The sequence below is a fragment of the Leopardus geoffroyi genome, chromosome D1 (genome assembly GCF_018350155.1).
Source record: "Leopardus geoffroyi isolate Oge1 chromosome D1, O.geoffroyi_Oge1_pat1.0, whole genome shotgun sequence".
Taxonomy (NCBI): Eukaryota; Metazoa; Chordata; class Mammalia; order Carnivora; family Felidae; genus Leopardus; species Leopardus geoffroyi.
In genome coordinates, this window is record NC_059329.1 from 5557517 (window position 1) to 5576880 (window position 19364).

Consider the following 19364-nt stretch of genomic DNA (forward strand, 5'->3'; position numbering starts at 1 on the left):
AAAACACCAAGGCAGCAAGTGTATCCTTATGTGGACCAAATATCGACTGAGGAGGTGAATACCTACCAACTACTCACTTCTGTGAGCTACAGATGCCCCATAATTATCTTTTAATTATTTAGGCTCCATCAAATTTGCATCTAAGTGATGTCCCTCGGGGTACCTGGGTGGCTCAGTCGGTTGAGCGGCCGACTTCGGCTCAGGTCATGATCTTGCGGTCCATGAGTTCGAGCCCCGTGTCGGGCTCTGTGCTGACAGCTCAGAGCCTGGAGCCTGTTTCAGATTCTGTGTCTCCCTCTCTCTGACCCTCCCCCGTTCATGCTCTGTCTCTCTCTGTCTCAAAAATAAATAAACGTTAAATTTTTTTTTTAATTTTAAGTAATATCCCTCAAGCACAACTATATCTCCAGTCCAAACCGTAAAGAGATTCCAATATTTTAAGGAGATAATCATCCTCTTAGAGAAACCATTTTTCCAGCTTTCCTTCCTCCACTATAACTGACATATAATATTGTATAACTTTAAGGTGTACAAAGTGTTCTTTTGATACATTTATATATTGCAAAATGATTACCCTCATAGTGTTAGCTAACACTTTCATTATACCACATAATTACTTTTTTTGTTTGTTTTTGGTAGTGAGAACATTTAAGATCTACTCTCTGAACATGCAAGCATATAATACATCATTGTTAACAATGCTCACAAAGCTGTGCAATAGATCCCAAGAACATATTCATCGTCTAACTGGAAGTTTGTACCCTTTGACTAACATCTCCCCAACCCCCCACCTCCCAGACCCTGGGAATCGCCATTCGGTGAATTTGGAAGTTTTTAGATTCCACATAGAAGTGACAGCATATAGTATTTGTCCAGAAACAATACTTTTATCTAGGAAGACCCTAAGGTTTTTGTGAGCTAGTTTGAAACCCAGATGACACTTTAATAAAAATATTATTCTAGTGTCTTGCCAATCTATAAAGAAATGACTGAAGTTGGTCTCAGCCTCCCAGGGGAGACTTACCAGTAAATACTATATGCATATGTCTAAATAATAACAAAGGAGAAAGGCTCAAAAGAAATGCCACTGGAAGTGGAAGGTATTATGCTGAGGGAAATAAATCAGTCAGAGAATGACAGATATCATAGGTTTTCACTCATATGTGGATCTTGAGAAATTGAACAGAAGACCATGGGGGAAGGGAAGGGGAAAAAATAGATACAGAGAGGGAGGGAGGCAAACCACAAGAGACTATTAAATACAGAGAACAAACTAAGGGTGGATGGGGCACAGGGGAGAGGGGGAAATGGGTGACGGGCATTGAGGAGGGCACTTGTTGGGAGGAACACTGGTGCTGTATGGAAGCCAAGTTGACAATAAATTATATTCATGAGAGAAAAAAAGAAATGCCATTGCCTGAATTGTAATTTTAAAGAAAACTGTTTTCAATCTGATCTATCAATACAGTTTCATTTGAATCTCTGTTGGGGTGATATAAAACCTCTGTAGTTTCAGGATATGCTGGAGTTAAGTAAGTAACAGTATAGGTATAATAGTGAAAAGAAAGATCCTTATCAATCTTGGCCTTAATCTGTGAAGAGTTAAACAATGAGTTTCTACTATTTTAGAAGCAAATCATTCTCCTTTTACTGCATTTGTGGCATCTCTGCCCCTCTCCAAAAGGAACACAACTATGTCATATATTTACTTTTAAATATAAGCGAACCAAAATTAATTGTTTCAAATTTTATGATACATTTAAAGAAAACAGAGCGTATAGTCAGATTCTTAAAAAATATATATAGGGTTTTAACACCTTTGAGCTAACAAAGAATTTGCTAACAACAGGGAACTCTGTAATATATTTAAGATTAATTACTGAATACCCAAAGGAGTAGGTATTATCAAAAGCATATTAAGTGCTTCAGGGACATTTGTGATGGTTAAGTTTAAAGTTTTTAAATTGGAGAATATGCTAAGATATACTTTAAAATATGCATAGGATATAAATTTTAATAGTGAGAAATATGGCATAATAGAGGTGAAGCCAGACTCTATAATCTGGGCTACATTTACAGTCCGGGATACATTTTTCACCAAGAAACTACATCTAAAAAGCAGCGCATCCTATGGAAATGATGAAATAGAGATAACTGGGTGTCAAATGTTGTACGATTAGAAATTTTTAATATGTAAGTTAAGAGATTAATCTAAGTTTGGGGCGCCTGGGTGGCGCAGTCGGTTAAGCGTCCGACTTCAGCCAGGTCACGATCTCGCGGTCCGTGAGTTCGAGCCCCGCGTCGGGCTCTGGGCTGATGGCTCAGAGCCTGGAGCCTGTTTCCAATTCTGTGTCTCCCTCTCTCTCTGCCCCTCCCCCGTTCATGCTCTGTCTCTCTCTGTCCCAAAAATAAATAAACGTTGAAAAAAAAAAAAGAGATTAATCTAAGTTTTAAAAAAAGAGCATCATAAAATTACACTCCAATATTATCAGTTGTTTCTCTTCCCTTTCAAACAGCAAAGCCTATCTGTGTGCCTTTCTTATAAAATACCATATATCCCCTTGTATTATATATATTTGTCTGGATTCCTCTGTTGAGTGTAAAACAGATTTAGTAGGACAATTAATGAAAAGTACAACCTCTAAAAACAGTGTGATCTAGAATGAGAAGAAAAAACCAATGAAGGAATAAATATAAACCCAAAATAGAATTTCCCCCTGAGCTGTAGAAAATCCTGAATCTTTAGATGGAAAGGCACAAGTTCCAGCCAGATTTAATAAGGGCACACGCGCACGCACACAAACACACACACACACACACACACACACTAACACACAGGATAATGGGATACAGGATAATGACAGATTATCTGCAAATTAATAAGTGTTACATAAAAATTCATGAAATAAGGGCAAAGAGAAACTATTGACTCCTCCAAGATGTATTTTATCCATAATCTGGAGCTAAGCAATGGGAGTAAAATCCAGGAATTGGGAGGTTGGGAACGAAGGCATTATCAGCATTCTAAAAGTCTCTTCTCAATGGAATCAGGGTGAGGAGAGACAAAATACAGTCTTAGTAGGAAAACAGGTAATAATTTGTTTTAAGACCATGAGACAAACGTGGGTCTAATTTGAGTAACAGCAAATGAAGGTAATCAGTTATGGGCAAGCACAGTAGAACTTCCAAATTATGAAGGTAAAAACATATGTTTATATTTAAGTTTATTTTCAGAGAGAGAAAGAGTAAGCATGCACACCAGCAGGGGAGAAGCAGGGAGTTGGAGACGGAGAGGAAGAGGGAGAGACAGAATCCCAAGCAGGCTCTGAGCTTTAAGCACAGAGCCCCATGTGGGGCTCATTCTGGCCAACTGTGAGATCATGACCTGAGCCAAAATCGAGTCAGACACTCAAACAACTGAGCCACCCGCACACCCCTGCACATATGTTGATTCAACTTCATCAATACAGAAAATGATAAGGAAAGAGGCTGGAAAATAATCAGAAATCAGGACAGAAGAAAGAAAATCAAGTAAATTATGCATTTCTGTAAGTATAAGCAAAACCTCCCGTCAAATGGCAGGAACTCTCTTTTCATCCACAAGAGGGGCACTTATAAAAAGTGATTTAAAAATAAATCATTAGGCAACGACTTCCAGAAAACTACAAGAAAAATAAGCAAGGAGCAGGATTAATATCAAGCCAGGCAGAATTTAAGCTAAAGATGTAAATCAGGATAAAGAGAGACATTATATAACAAAACCACAAAATATAAAGAAGACTTAAACCAATCAACATTGCCGTTAAATACACAAAGTAAAAACCATTAGGAACTGATTGCCAATGGATACATTTTTTTTTTTTTTATGGAGTGATGTTTTAAAATTGATTTAGTGATGGTTGTACAACTTTGGGTATACTAAAAACCCTGAAGAATACACTTTAACTGGGTACGTTTAAATTATAAGGTATGTGAATTATATTTCAATAAAGCTCATATATTTAAAAATTAAGAATGAAGGAATCCTATACAATTCTCGTGGGAAACTTTAATATAGATCTCTCAGGATCATATGCATCTAACAGAAAAGCAAAATCATAGAGAAATTAAATAACATATACAGCATAACAATAAATGAACTTAATAAAAATAAAATTATAGTGGGAAACTTTAATGTGCCTTTTTCAGAATCAAAAAGATCAAAGATTAAAAAAGCAAAGTCAATGATTAATTAAATACATATCAGCAATAAAAAGTAAAAACTGATCAAAAAGTAAGGTCAATGGAAAAATGAAATTAAAATAACACAAGCAAAGTCCAAACACATATATGCATAAGTATACACACACATACACACACACACACACATATATGCATGTGCTTTCATATATGTGTTTGCATACATAGGAGGAATTATAAAAATTCCTCAAATACTTGGTCAGAAAATTCCCATATTTTTAAGTAAAGATTTTGCAGATGACATTTTATAATAGTAATAAAAATAATAAATATTTGTAAATAACAAAAAGATAACCAAAAGTCCTATCTATTTAGAAGGTGAGCAATACTCTGTTGAATTAAAGAGACAATCAAAATTGGAATTATAACATGTAGAAAGCAATGAAAAGAAGACTACTTCATACAAATCCTGAGGCACAGCAAAAACTGTACTCAAAAATGTAATCAATGTTTCCAGCAAAAAGTAAGCAAATAAAAACTTTGAAATTAAGAAAACTGTGTTATTTTTTTAATTTTTTTAAGTTTATTTTTGAGATAGAAAGAGCATGAGCCAGGAGGGGCAGAGAGAGAGGGAGACACAGAATCCAAAGCAGCTCCAGGCTCTGAGCTGTGAGCACAGTGCCCAACACAGCACTTGAACTCACGAACCGTGAGATCATGACCTGGACCAGAGTTGACCGCTTAACCCACTGAGCCAATCAGGCGCTCCAAGGTTTTAAAAACTTAATAGGTAAAAATTAAGAGAAATTATATAGAGAAATTATAAAAAGAAATTAAGAGAAAAATATACTAAATTAGGAATGAGAAAGAAGACATAGACATATTAAGAAGAAATAGAGGAATCAAAAAAAATTGCAATGTTTGCCACATACAATTGCATGTGTAAATGTAATGTTAAATAGATAATTTTATGGCAAAATAGAAATGATCAAAATTCACCAAGAAATGGGCAATATGAGTTCTGACTAGTCGTTAAAATAAATAATTCCAGTTATTTAAATATTTCCAGGCCACAGAAAAAAATATTAAAATCACTCAATTATTTTTATTAAGACCACACAACCGTAATACCAAAACTTGACACAGTATAGTAAAACCAATTTCTCTTATGAATATTTACTAGAATAGTAGCAAAATGAATCTATAAATTTGTAGAATACATTCTGACCAAATAGTATTTATATTAGAAATAAAAACATAGATCAATGGCAGAAAATCTATCAACAAAAAAATATCATCTACATGAATAAAATTAAATGAGAAAACAGTAAAATTCTATCAGTAGTTTCTGATGAGTCTGAAATTTAATGGTCTTAATAATTTTGAGTAAAATTGGGATCTAAAGAAACTGCTCCAATATAATTAAATGCTGCTTTCCAAAAACTGGAAGTAAAACTTTTGTTCAAAGGATAAAACACTAAACACATGTCCACTAAAGTCAGAGATTAGATGAGTGGGCTTGGCATCGTCTTTGCTATTCAAGGTAGGTTGGAGTTTCCAGCATATGCTAGGAGATAATGAATATACACACTGAAAAAAAGAGTAAAATTATCTTTTTGCTAATGAAGAAGACGTACAAAGTCTTCTGATTGGAGGCTCTTTCTTGCTTACTAGATTTCTTTACAACATACATTTTATAAAAAAAAAAAAAGACTAGTATTTTAAAACTGTGCTAAAGTAGCTGAATATAAAATAAGTTTAGAATCAATAGCTTTTCTCTGTATTAGCAATAAGAAACTAGAAGTAGAAATGGGAAAATATTCTAAGTAGAAATAAAAAACTGCAGTCAACATGACTACCTGAGAAAGGCATAGAACTTATATTAAGAAAAGTATTAAATCTTAACACAGCAAACAAAACCTAACGAATGGGAAAATATTCTGTATTTTAGAATGTAAAGACATACTATTATGAAACTATATATTCCCCCAAAATTAATGTAGACGTTTAATGCATTTCCAGTTATAGTCTCAACAAGGCTTCTTGCCAGTATAGTAATTTTAAAATTCCTATGTAAGAATAAGTATCTAGAATAGCGCAGAATGCTTGAATAGGAATACTGGGGAGCAAACAGACACTAGAATAAATGAAAAAGACCACAGTTGAATTTGTTATTTCCATAGGGACAAATAGAGAGATCACTGAGTCAGAATAGAGAATTCAGAAGTAAAACTGTATATGACAAGTTTTAATGCAGCACAAAATAGTATTTTAATTCAATGGGGGAAAGAATGGTTTACCTAATAAATGGCACTAGCCATGTGGAAAACAAAAGTAAATCCTATCTCAGATCACACACAAAATCAAATTGTAGATCACTTAGAAGCTTAAAATGTAAAAGACAAAACAATAGGTACTATAGAAGAAAATCTAGGACAGTACATGTATCTCTTAATCAAAAGTGGCAAACATACAAACAGACATCAAGACGTATTTGAGTTTGTAAAAGATCTAAATTTAAATAAATAAAGTAAATAAAAAATGTTTAATGAAATAAATACAACTGTCAGAATAATGTGTATAGTACAATTTTATTTTCATAAAAGTTCACGTGTGGGTGTGTGCATGTGTCTGTCTGCATTGCACACTATACCTCCCGATAGTCTGTCAGTCTCTCTGCCCTAAATACCACTTTGTTTAGGCCGCCATGATTAATACTCTAGAATTATTTCAACAGCTTCCTAACTAACTTTTCTGCTTTCCAGTCTCTCTGCAATCCATTTTCTATGCACTCTTCGAAACCACAAATCTTCCATATCGTTTCTCTGCTTAAAGCCCCGCCCCCCCCCCCCATGACTGTCCACTGCCTTTAGAATAAAATACAAACCCAGCAAAGTTTGACCCGGCTTTCCCTTTGGGTCCGTCCTCACCTTTGCCAATTTCCCCGTGTCACATCTCTGCACAAGCCAGAAGGAACCACTTGGGAGTTTCCCAAACATGCTCAACAACCTCTCCCTCGTGTACAGGCTCCTGCATATGCTCGCTTTCTGTTTTGTTCTGTTTTATTTCTTTACTGGAATTCTGTTCTCCTAACCCACTTAGCTAGTCATCTGCTTAGACTCACCTTGCAGATCCACACACCAAAATTCCTCTGGAACACTTTCCTTGACAGTCAGGCTGAGCTGCCTCTGATCTTTGGGCTTCTCAAGCACACTGTGATTACCCCCCAGAATTTATCCCATCATACTTGCTGGTTTGTGCACCCCCTCACCAGACTTGACCTCTCTGAAGACAAGAGTTACATCTTATTTAACATGTATTCACTGCTTTATAGAAATTAAAGAAAACGAAGGAACACCTGCTCTGGTTGAGTCTCCGTGCTGAGTACTGGCAATACTCTACTGATCAGAACAGACATGGCTCTTACTCTTACTGAGCTACAGGAAAGAATGAATAATCCACTAACTGAACACGTAATACAACAATAATCCAAAAGAAGACACATGATGTTGGTGTTAAAATGACAAGGGCATAGTACTTGAGGGCATGTAACAGGGACATAATATAATCTATCGGGTCAAAGAAAGCATCCTTTAAAAAGTGAAGGATAAATACAAGTCATCTAAGCAGCCAAGAAGGAACAGACAGAAAGAAAACCATTCCAGAACAAAAGAACATTATGTAAAGGTCCTGGAAGAGAAACACGGAGTTTTAGAGAAGCTAAGACCATGGCTGTAACCCTAATCACTGGCACACTGACTTGCCCATAGTGGATTTTCTGGGTAAACAGAGGAATCAATAATCTGTTAACAAATACGGCTGTGTGTAACTGTTCATGTCTAATGTATAGGATGTATGTATTGTATAATATATATAGTAGGTATACTGGACTATGTTGTTGATATATAATTTTTCCCTTGCTGTTTTTCAGACCCTTCAATACTTAATGGCAATCTTTTTACACAAGCATGGAAAAGTTCTACCAAATGACCAGTTTAATAGGTGTAAACGCTTATTTGATGAATTCTTCTTCCTTTACCAAAACATAGCCACAGGTGAGAACTAAGAAATGGACAGACTCAGGGCAGCACATGGATCAAGAAGTGGCCTCATCAGAGCCTGTGCTATGCTCGCGGGCCACCTGTCTGGTGACAAAGGGCTCCTCACACTTTCCAGCCTTCCTTCCCCAGCACCCTGGCACGCTGCTGTGGAAGATACTAAGCCAAAAGCCCAGCAGCAGTGTGGTACAGAGTCAAAGAACACACACACACATACACACACACACACACACACACAATCTAATTACAAAGAGCAGCTGGCCAAGCACCTGCTTCAGCCCAGTACCCAAAACCTGCATTTTTGCATTGTGCAAATAGGGCAATGGCTCACGGGCTTTGGCATCTCCCCACAGAGACCTGCTCTCATCATTTCTCATGCCTGTACCTCTCCCAATCTTTCACCTGGTGGCTAAGAAGGTTGGAGAGGGGATCACAGTGCAAATATGCATGGACTCGGGCTTCTGTTGATGACAGCTGGCCCTGTTCAAATTGGAGGCCACCGTAGCGATGGCAGGAGAGTTTCATTTCCACAAGGACAGATCCTCAGAGGGCTTACTCGGAGCCATTAATCACTGCTAATGCCTCTTTAATTGCTACGCCTCTACAATTGTTCAGCTTGTGATTCACCCTCCTGAACTGCTGCAACCCAGTCTTGGGAGCTACGAGTCTGACCAATTTGTACAGAAACGATTAGGTTTTGGAATGAAAGTTGTGTTACAGTAAAGAAATAAAATTGAGGAGAATCTGAAAATTTTTACCACTTTCCAAATGAATTAGGTAGAAATTAGCCAAAGACTAAATCTATGTGTTTCCTTATCCAATAGCATCAGATTTTAAGTGTGACAGAAATTAGTACATCATACGTCCACAATGTGGCTATTACAGTTAGCACATGGCAGCCTTTACGGAATTTACAAAGAACCAATCCTAGTAATTATGTCCTTCTGGAGGACAACAGCATGGGACTATGTGCATGTTTATTTAAAAGAGCATTTGTAGGTACACTGTTTCACACAAGATCAGTGACACGAAGTTATCAGATGCCCTGGAACTGCACTAGCCAGTCTAACCTCTGTCAAAATACAGTAGTCCTCGGGCACCTAGGTGGTTCAGTCAGTTACGTGTCCAACTATTGATTTCAGCTCAAGTCATGATCTCATGGTTCGTGGGTTCGAGCCCTGCATCAGGCTCTGCACTGACAGTGTGGAGCCTGCTTGGGAATCAATCTCTCTCTCTCTCTCTCTCTCTCTCTCTCTCTGTTCCTCCCCAGCTTGTGGTCTGTCTCAAAATAAATAAACTTAAAAATATATAGTATTCCTCATAAATAGTCATCCTTCGTCTACTTCTACACCACCTGTGATGAGGAACTCCTGAAGCATGCTCTCCCAATACTATCTCTAGTGATCACATAGTTCCTTCCTTCTTCCACAGAGAAACAATCTATTCCTATCACTTTGGCTCACTGGTTCTATTATACCCTCTGCTCTCCCCCACAAAAATCCTTTAAAGTCCCTGAAAATAGCTCACAGGCTCTCCTTTGTCTTCTCATCTTATTTTCAAAGAACTAATTCAAAATCCATTAAAGGCAGCTCAAAAGAATGATCTTAAATGGATGTGAAAGGCAAGAGTACATGAGAAAAAAGATACAGGGCATGTGTGTTTTGGAAGGACATTACAGGTTATGAGGAGGAAGGGAAGAAGAAAGCAGCAGAAAGAGAGGAGGTCTATTTCAGATAAGAGGAGCTAATGTGAGATGCTTTGACGCCAGGTTTCAGGCCTGTGTGTATATGTGTTCTAACTGGGGAAAAGAGATGTCTGTATTTTCATCCTCACTAGAGTATACACTTCAAACTGTTTTCCAGTGTCCTATTTGATTTATTTGCCCTGACCCATCCACAGTTTTCATAGTCCATTCCCTTTAGATCATGCATACAGAAGATGCTAGGCCAGGTAGAAAATCAATTGAGGACTATGGAAAAACAGTATTGATGGCACCCAGAGGAACTGAATGCATAGCCACTGTGTCTTCGGCATCATGGGTGAGGCCACCCTAGAAACAGATGAGCAAAGATTGTTGATGTGTGTTACTATTTCCACGGGAATCTGACAGAACACTGAGCTACGTTCGTCACACCACATCCGGACATATTCCACGAATAGAACGCAAAGGCAAGCCTGAGACACACAAGAATTAACAAAAATGGCCATATTTTTAAATCAGGAGAGGAGACCATATACACCTGGGCTCCTCTGTTACTGTAAAGGAACCTACGATCTGTTTGGATTCACGGTTTCTTTGGGGAAAGAGTTATGCCCTGATGACTTCTTTCGCTTTTGTGATATAGCTGTGCTCATTTTTTTCTGTGTCCCCTTCCAGTTTCTGTACATACCCATACACATATTTTACAAAGCTGGATTCACAATGGACACAAAAACACTTGGTTTCTGTCTATTTTTCTTTTTGTGTAATCATTTATCTCTAACAGATGCTGGGGTTATTTGTGGCTGTCGGTGCTCAACTGAGTCTTGCTCTAGAAATTGCCTTCAGCTAAATAAGGCTGCCTGGCCCAATGTCCTGTCCCCTCCCCAGGGCAGCCTGCATCCAAAGACATGCACTGCCATGCAAAGATGAGGCTTCCTGGTCTCCATGGAGGGCAACTGTGAAAAGCTGAGCAGAGTCCTTTCCTGTGACAGTACATGAACCCTGGCCCCTCTCCTTTCTTCACATCCTCACAAGGAAGTAGTCTGGTGAAACTACAAAGCTGTAAACACGTGCTACCTAACTTCCAGAAAAAGGGATGATTGGAGGGTGGAGCTGCGAGCCACAAAGCGTTATTCTCAGGACTTGAAATCCACAGGGGTTTGCCTGGTTGTGTCACTGATCCTAAGGGTTCCTGAGCACAAATCTTCATCTGAGTCTGTTTCCTGGGGAAAGCAGGCTATCACAACATCATAAACATTCTCCCATGCCACAGTGTCATCTTGCCACACCGTTCTCATTGCAACAGCTGCTTAATGTCCTCGGAAGCAGATCATATTTTAATTGACCATTTCCTCACAGTGAGACGGTTGGTTGTTGCCAATATTTTGTCATTATAAAGAGCATTCAATAAACGCCATCGAGCCATTATTTAAAGATTCTTCTTCTTGTTTTGAATTATTTCTTCAAAAAAATCTAAGGTGTGGGCCATTACCAAGAGGATGGGAAGGTTTCAATCTACTGATACTAAAGGTTTATAGGTTGTAATATGGCACAACTAAGTCTAATAGGAAGATATACTAAGGAATCAGGGCAGATTATGTTCTGCATTATAGTGTCTTTGACCGAAGGCTCGGAACAGGATGCTTCAGAAGCCCAAAGAGAAAAAGAGAACAGAATGCTCTCTAATGAACTTATATAGCATTCCATTATACTTGGCTGAGTAAATCAGAGCCTACACAAGGTACCCAGTGTACAATATATATTTGTTCAGTAGATGTGTGAATGAATAAATGAATATTTAGGTTGCTTTAAATTTTAACTGAAACATGAGAGGGCTCATTAATATAGAAATGTAGATAATGCAGAAAATATGGACTGGATACTAAGAAGTCTGTGGCTTTAAGTTCTTAAATTATTCCCATTCCAAAGCAAAAGTGATGGTGGTGGTAACAGGGAGAGCCCACATGGGTATGTGTTAGATCCTCTTTTATGCACAACTTAGCAGAGGGACCAACGAGGAGAATTTAAGGAGGAATAAAATAATTGCTAATAAAAGCACTTTGTCAACCCAAAACCAGGAAGCCAAGTTTGTCATTATCACAATAGGACACATACAACAAATTCATGCAAAAGAATGCCAAAGACTGGATTTTAGTGAAAACCCCAATCTTTAAATTCGGGGCAGATGAGGAATGAAGATAGTAAGCTGAGCACAGTCTACCTCTGAGATGCGCTGGCAGATCCTGGAGACATAACCTAAGAATCATCTCCTGTTCTGGTCTCTTAAAATGTCCCAACAAGAATCATTTCTCGAATTAGTCTGACCTCATCAGTACCTTGTGAGCATGCCCTACTATCCAACTCATGTCCTATCACTCAGACCCTCCCTACGGTCATCACACGCAAGCAGAGGAGGACAAAGAAGAAAACACTCTGCTTGTTACAGAGGGGAGGGAGGAAAAACTATGGGACAAAGAAGGCGCAAGAGGAAGAAAACACCAAAGGCTTAGTTTCTTCTTATAGACAAGCTTAATAGGTCAGTTTACGGGCCACGTGACCCAAAGGAGACGTAAAACAAAAATGTCTGGATTCAGAGTTCTTCATTTTCATATAAACATTTATCCCCGCCCTACCACTCCTTAACTCCTAAAGAAAACAAAGGTTCTATGAGAAATCTTTCTTAATATTTGAAAGCAAACAAAAAAGCATTTTCCAAAGGTCACCCAAATCTAGTACTTGACAGGAAGAAGATGTTACAGAGCTGTAAGATCTTGAACTTTCAGTCAACAAAAGATGCCACATGCTTTCCAAAGCACTTCTTTAATGTGCGGTAGAGAAATTCATAATTAAAAGCAAAATTTTTAAAAAATGGCTTTTCTCTCCTCAGTCCATTCCCAGGACTTGCCAGAATATTGCTATTTCCTTTCTAGCTTCCAGAAGGATGCCAATGGTCAACAGTTTGCTTTTTCTATCCCAGTGACAATGAAGTGGTTGGCCTGGTGCCCTAGAAGGCAAAGACACAGATTTTTTTTTTTTTTTTTTTAGCTTTGTGACCATGGTAACCTTGTTCCAAGTGCAAACCTTGCAATATGGGCGATCTTCTTTTAAAACAGTGAACCAATAAACTACAGTTCTGCTGCCAGCAGAACTGAGCCAACAGTGAAGCTTACTAACATCCCTGTTTCACTTATCAGAATGATCCAAATATGTAGATAAATAAGACAAGAATGAAGCCAAGGGCAGGCAAGCCTGTTTGTGGTAACAGTAGTACTAAGATAGAATCTATCCCCCAAATCCCTATTTTCCTTGCGTACTAAAGTGGAAGCAGCCACAGCGGTTTGTGAATACCACTGTTACTTAAATTCCTGCCTCCCATCAGTAACTAGATTCAGCCCACCATTTAATTAAAAATTGTGCCCCCTAAGGATCAAGATTGTCAAGTGTGTAACAGCATGAAAATGCATGTCTGGACGTCAGATTGGAGGGGGGTGATTAAGAACACGTAGGGAGACATGAAATGACATTTATCTGCCTTGTATGTTGGCTTCTGATCCTAAACAAGTTTGAAATTTGAGTATAATTCACTTAAATCCCGTTATTTCTATACAACAATTAAGGTTTTCAAGAATTACACAGACATGCATTTAAAATGGATATGGTTCTTTGGGCGCCTGAGTGGCTCAGTCAGTTAAGTGTCCGACTTAGGCTCAGGTCATATCTCGCAGTTCTTGAGTTTGAGAACCACGTTGGGCTCTGTGCTGGCAGCTCAGAGCCTGGAGCCTGCTTCAGATTCTTTGTCTCCCTCTCTCTGCCCCTCCCCCATTCATACTGTCTGTCTGTCTGTCTCTCTCTCTCTCTCTCTCTCAAAAATAAAATAAACATTAAAAAAATGGATATGTTCTTGAAAAGTATTTCATCTGTACAACAAGAAAGAAAATTAGTATATCTAGCATGTGCCAGATGCTCTGACCCTCTAGGAATTGCAACGACTGAGCCTAGGTCATTTTAACCATATATAGTTTCAGTCAGAGGGTTTTTCATCACCTCTAAATAGTTCACTTTGAACTCCTTCTAGCTCAGTTGAAATACTAAACAGCTACTTAGCGTGATGTCCTGCTTAAGGTGAAGATTCTGTTTAACTGTACACACTGCTATAGACAGAGGCAGAAAGCACTGCTACTAAACATAGAAACACTTTATTTTTATATTATTATTATTTTTAATGTTTTTATTTATTTTTGAGGCAGAGAGAGACAGAGCATGAGCAGGGGAGGGGAAGAGAGAGAGGGAGACACAGAATCGGAAGCAGGCTCCAGGCTCTGAGCTGTCAGCACAGAGCTTGACGCGGGGCTCGAACTCACAGACCGTGAGATCGTGACCCGAGCCGAAGTCGGACGCTCAACTGACTGAGCCACCCAGGCGCCCCAAACATAGAAACACTTTAATAGTACATTGCAATAGGATCTAATGACTGATGACAGACTGTGAAAAATCATTTACCCTCGGTATTTAAAATGTCAGGGAAGCAATCAAAAAAATCACAGTCTACAGGAGAGATTACGTCAATGATTGATGAGGCTTCTGAATTCCATGAACATATTTGGGAAGTCCAAAACTGTCCTAAGAGTAAAGGGATTACAAGAAGGAAGCTGTATGTGGAGTGTACCTGTCATTTACGAGAGCATCAGGAGATTAACAAGCAATACAAGCAGTCAGCAGTTTTATCATTTTCATGGTGTGGAAACACGTGCTCTCATTCCTGCGTATTTTTCTACAGGGAAAACAATAAGATGATCTGGAACGTAGAGGCATGAATCACCTGTTCTGAGACCAATTCCCTGCAGTATTAGAAAAATAGAGTAGGATTATGTTCAGACACTATTCTAATTTCATCTTCAAGGTCCTTAGTGGTACATTAGGTCAATAAGGAAGACCAGAACTGGAGGAAATGCACCCCACAGATGGGCTCTACTCTGGACACTGATTACATGTATAAAATTTGGTGCTTTCATGAGTGAGGTTAGGGGAAAAAAACACACTTAAGTATAAAAATAGACTACAGGCTCTTATTCATGTGTTTTAGTTTGGGTTTAGATTTTTTTTAACTGGGGCTACAACCAAGTAGAAATACAAAGTGCCTTTGGACTTATCTATCTTAATTATAATTTTATTCAACAGCTTTTAGAAATATTTGATTTTGATATAATCTCAAACTTAGAGGAAAGTTGCAAGAATAGTACCAAAACTCCCTTTTTCTTTTATAAAGATTCACCAATTTAACAATTTATCTCATCTGTTTTATTCTCATTCTCTCCCTCTCTCTCTCTCCCTCCCTCCCTCACACACACACACACACACACACACACCATTTGAGAATTAAGGGGCCACACACACACACACACACACACACACACACACACACACCATTTGAGAATTAAGTGGCACAGGTCCCTTCCTTTACCCCTAAATACTTCAATGCATATTTCCTAAGAACCTTACATAACCACAGTACAATTTTGAAGATGAGGAAATTTAACTTTGAACAATATTATCTAATCCACAGTCCATATTCCAAATTCGTTTAATGGCCCAATAATGTTCTTCATGGCTCTTTCCTAGCACAGGATCCAATACGGGATTATTCGCTGCACTTTTCTAGTGTCTTTAGCTTTCCTTCCTCTGAAACAGTTCCTCAGCCTTTGTCCTTCCAACAGTACTTCTCAGATACCTACTCTTCCAGGCCCCCTGCGTTGTTGGTGTGGTTACAAAGGATTAATACAGCACCTAACCACTAGGTACCCACAGTCAAGGTGGAGAGAAAGACCTGGAGACGATCAGGAAGCAGACCATGAAATGTGCTTTAATAGAAGGATAAGCAGATTCCTCCCAGCTTTATCAGTTCAAAACCCTTGCTCTCTAGATCCTTATTTTTTTCTATCTTCATAGAAGAATACTTGTATAGCCAGAATCGTCATTAGCAAAAGTTATTTGTAAAATGTCTTTTAGTTCAAGGAACTGGCCAAAGTTGTGTTTTTGTGTGTGTGTGTGTGTGTGTGTGTGTGTGTGTATGAATAAGGAGTATTATATGTACATAATACAGTATATACACAGTGTGTGTGTGCACACACATACAGCAGTTTATGGTAATACATGCACACACACACACACCAAGTTGGTTTTTCTTTTTTCTTTTTTAAGAAACAGGGATGGTTCTTTTAAATAGGAGATGTGTTAAAATTAGTATTTTCAGACACAAAAAAATGTGACCTGGTAAAAAGAACTATGTTTCTTTTCCTATAGTTAGAAAAGTTATATTCAAACCAGCCTCAATCATTTATTAGCTAAGTGATCTTGCGTAAGTCACAATGTGGGCTTTAATGAGTTCATCCATAAAATGGAATGACAACAGTTAACCATAGAGGTTAATGTTTAACAGAGTACAAAATAATATACATTCAAGTTGTTATAAATAGTAAAGCACTATGTAATTTATAGATGTGTGTCTATATACACGTCCACAGATATACTTATGTACATAGGAGGGTGTGTACATTAGACAGAGCATGAGAATGAGAGGGAGAAAGCCAAGGATGCATTTGATTTAGGATTTTTTAAAAACACAGTTCTCCCGATTACCACATAGAGGAATTTTGAATCCCAAATTTCTCAGCCTATTTGGGGATGGTGTTCCCACTTCTCTTAAAATGGCTGTCTTCCATTCTCCTCATTAAGTACAGAAGTTCTATTCTTCACGTCATGTGGTTTTCCCATGAGCTTCTGAAAACTAGCAACGCCAGGACAGCAGAGATTATGTTTGCCTGAGTCACTGTCAGATCTCTAGAACCAGCAGAGGCCTGATACGTTGAGAGTACTCACCAAATGTCTGTGGTATGGGGAATACCAGTTGGGACCTTTTCTTGTCCAAAATACCATGACACAGCATCAATGCCTTCTTCTTGAGGCAATCGCTACTGAGACATGAGCGGAGAAACCTGAACTTTTATCAACTGCCTCAACATTAGGGTAAATAATAAAAGGAAGGAAGGAAGGAAGGAAGGAAGGAAGGAAGGAAGGAAGGAAGGAAGGAAGGAAGGAAGGAAAGAAGGAAGGGAAGAAGGAAGGAAAGAAGGAAGGAAAGAAGGAAGGGAAGAAGGAAGGGAAGAAGGAAGGGAAGAAGGAAGGGAAGAAGGAAGGGAAGAAGGAAGGGAAGAAGGAAGTTCATTCTTGAAACTGTGAATCCAGAAATACCATTGAAACACCATAGTCCTGTAGAAATTCCATTAGAATTGTTTAAAAGAATTACAAACTATTATCACTAAACACAATTAATTAGTTAAGCCCTTCACACCTGCTTTTACGTTCCATGGTCTTATTTTTCTTCTCAGTACCTATCACTCTCAAGTCACTGTTTTTGTTATTTGTGATTTTTTGTTGTCTGTCTCCCCAATTTGTTTATCTCCCTGCTCATCACCAACACCTAGAATGGTACCTCAAGAAAGTAGATATTCAGTAAATATTTGTACTGACAGAACAAAGTATTTGAAAATTCTTTTATAAGACACTGCCTACAATATTATACACACACACACACACACACGCACACACACACATAATACACATATCACTAGATTAATAAATGTTTCCTGTACTTAATACAACTAAAACCCCAATGATCATGTAGAACCTTAAACTAAAGAAGTTTTATAGATTTGTAACAAGTTAGGGTCTCATTATTAATCAGTCCCCATCTAAAACAGTAAGTTTCCATGTGGCACGCAAGCAAAAAGTAATGACAAATTAAGAGAAGCCAATTTTTAAATGCAGATTTTCCTTGTTCCTTTTCACTGATATGTAGGACTGAGAATCAGAATAGTGAAAAAGAAAGGGTATGAAAGCATAAAAATAAATGAACAAGAGTATGAAGCCCCAGACGTGAGTAAAGAAGTGACCAGTGGTCAGATGTGGCAAGAAGTACACAGAATGTGGAGAAACAGAACGAAAAGTAGAAAACTGGGGCACCTGGGTGGCTTAGTCAGTTAAGAGTCCGACTTTGGCTCAGGTTATGATCTCGCAGTTTGTGGGTTCGAGCCCCACATCAGTCTCTGTGCTGACAGCTCAGAGCCTGGAGCCTGCTTTGGATTCTGTGTCTCCCTCTCTCTCTGCCCCTTCCCCACTCATGCTCTGTCTCTCTCTGTCTCTCAAAAATTAATAAATGTTAAAAAAAATGTTTTTAATATTAAAAAAAAAGAAAAAGAAAATTGAAGGCAACCACGGGTATTTTCAGTCAAAATGTTTCTGGGCACTAGTCAGTACAATAGCTCTTAAGAATCAGGATCGTTTTTCAGTGCTCTGCATGTCTTCAGGGTGAAATCCGTCTTGGTCTCGCCTTTGTAAAGACCCCAAAGTCACTCCGTTCAATGAAATCTCACAGACCAGTATCAACTTCTCTTTCCCATGGCAGCTGCAAACTCACTCTACTGCCCACTTAATTTCCCCCTAGGCTAACTGTCCTCTGGTGATTACTAGAATTCCAGTCCTGATATTATGGGGGATAAAAATGTTAATAAAGCTATCATTTTACTAAAACTATGACCAACAATTTCTGATGTTGGATGAACCACCTACCATATGTCTTTGCAAAGTTAATGACATAGGATAGAGAAAGGGAGAACTGACCCATAACTCATATATCCATTTATGCAGGGATGAGAGAAAATCGGGGAAAAAAAGCAACATGATATCATAAATGTATGATGAAGATGGGCAGTCGAAGTCAGCAGTGCTCAGCATCGAAGATATCTGGCAAAGAGAAAAGAGAAAGCCTGGCTATAGCAGAGAGCATCTAGCAAGAGGCATTAAAACTTTATCTGGAAGGCAAAGGGCATAGACGGGAAGCCGGGCCCCAGGTCCTGCTTAGGGTTCAAAAGCTGAGTTGAAAGTCATAGGCAGAAGTAGAGTAAGTCAAAGGAACTGAAAGTTGTCCAAGGCAGCAACCCACTCTCAAAAAGAAGACAGAAAGAGAATCCCAGATTCTAGAACCTCGGGTAGCAGAATTGTAACTTGGTACCAAATTCCCTATGAATTCAATGAAGTGTCCTAAGCACACCTGGCCAAGAGCAGGGTTAGCCTTGGAATTCAAGTATCAAGACATGCCTGCGCACCAGGGCTCTCTTGGGAGCTGATTTTTAAACAAATTCTTGGTCCCCATCCTAGACATGATGAATCAGAGGATCTGTTGTTTATAGAGTATCTAGTTTACAGAATATATGGTGGCTGCAGGCTGGTTTTTTAGTTTGGTTTTATTCTGTCTTTTGTTGCTGTTGTTGTTGTTGTTGTTGTTGTTGTTATTGTTATTGTTGTTCTTGTTAATGTCTCCAGATGATCCTACTGAACCATCACTAGAAGAATCCACTGTTTTAGACTCT

At 38.4% G+C, this 19364-nt stretch overlaps 1 protein-coding gene and 1 non-coding gene across 2 annotated transcripts in view; one reads left to right on the forward strand and one right to left on the reverse strand.

Annotated features, from left to right (window-relative positions):
* The window catches only part of GUCY1A2 (guanylate cyclase 1 soluble subunit alpha 2), a 338126-nt gene that overhangs the window by 266058 nt on the left and 52704 nt on the right, over positions 1 to 19364 (reverse strand). The gene's annotated exons all lie outside the window — the stretch shown is intronic.
* On the forward strand, positions 2132 to 2255 carry LOC123602843. Its single transcript, XR_006714610.1, has one exon. It is a non-coding gene; the product is annotated as a small Cajal body-specific RNA 7 (non-coding RNA).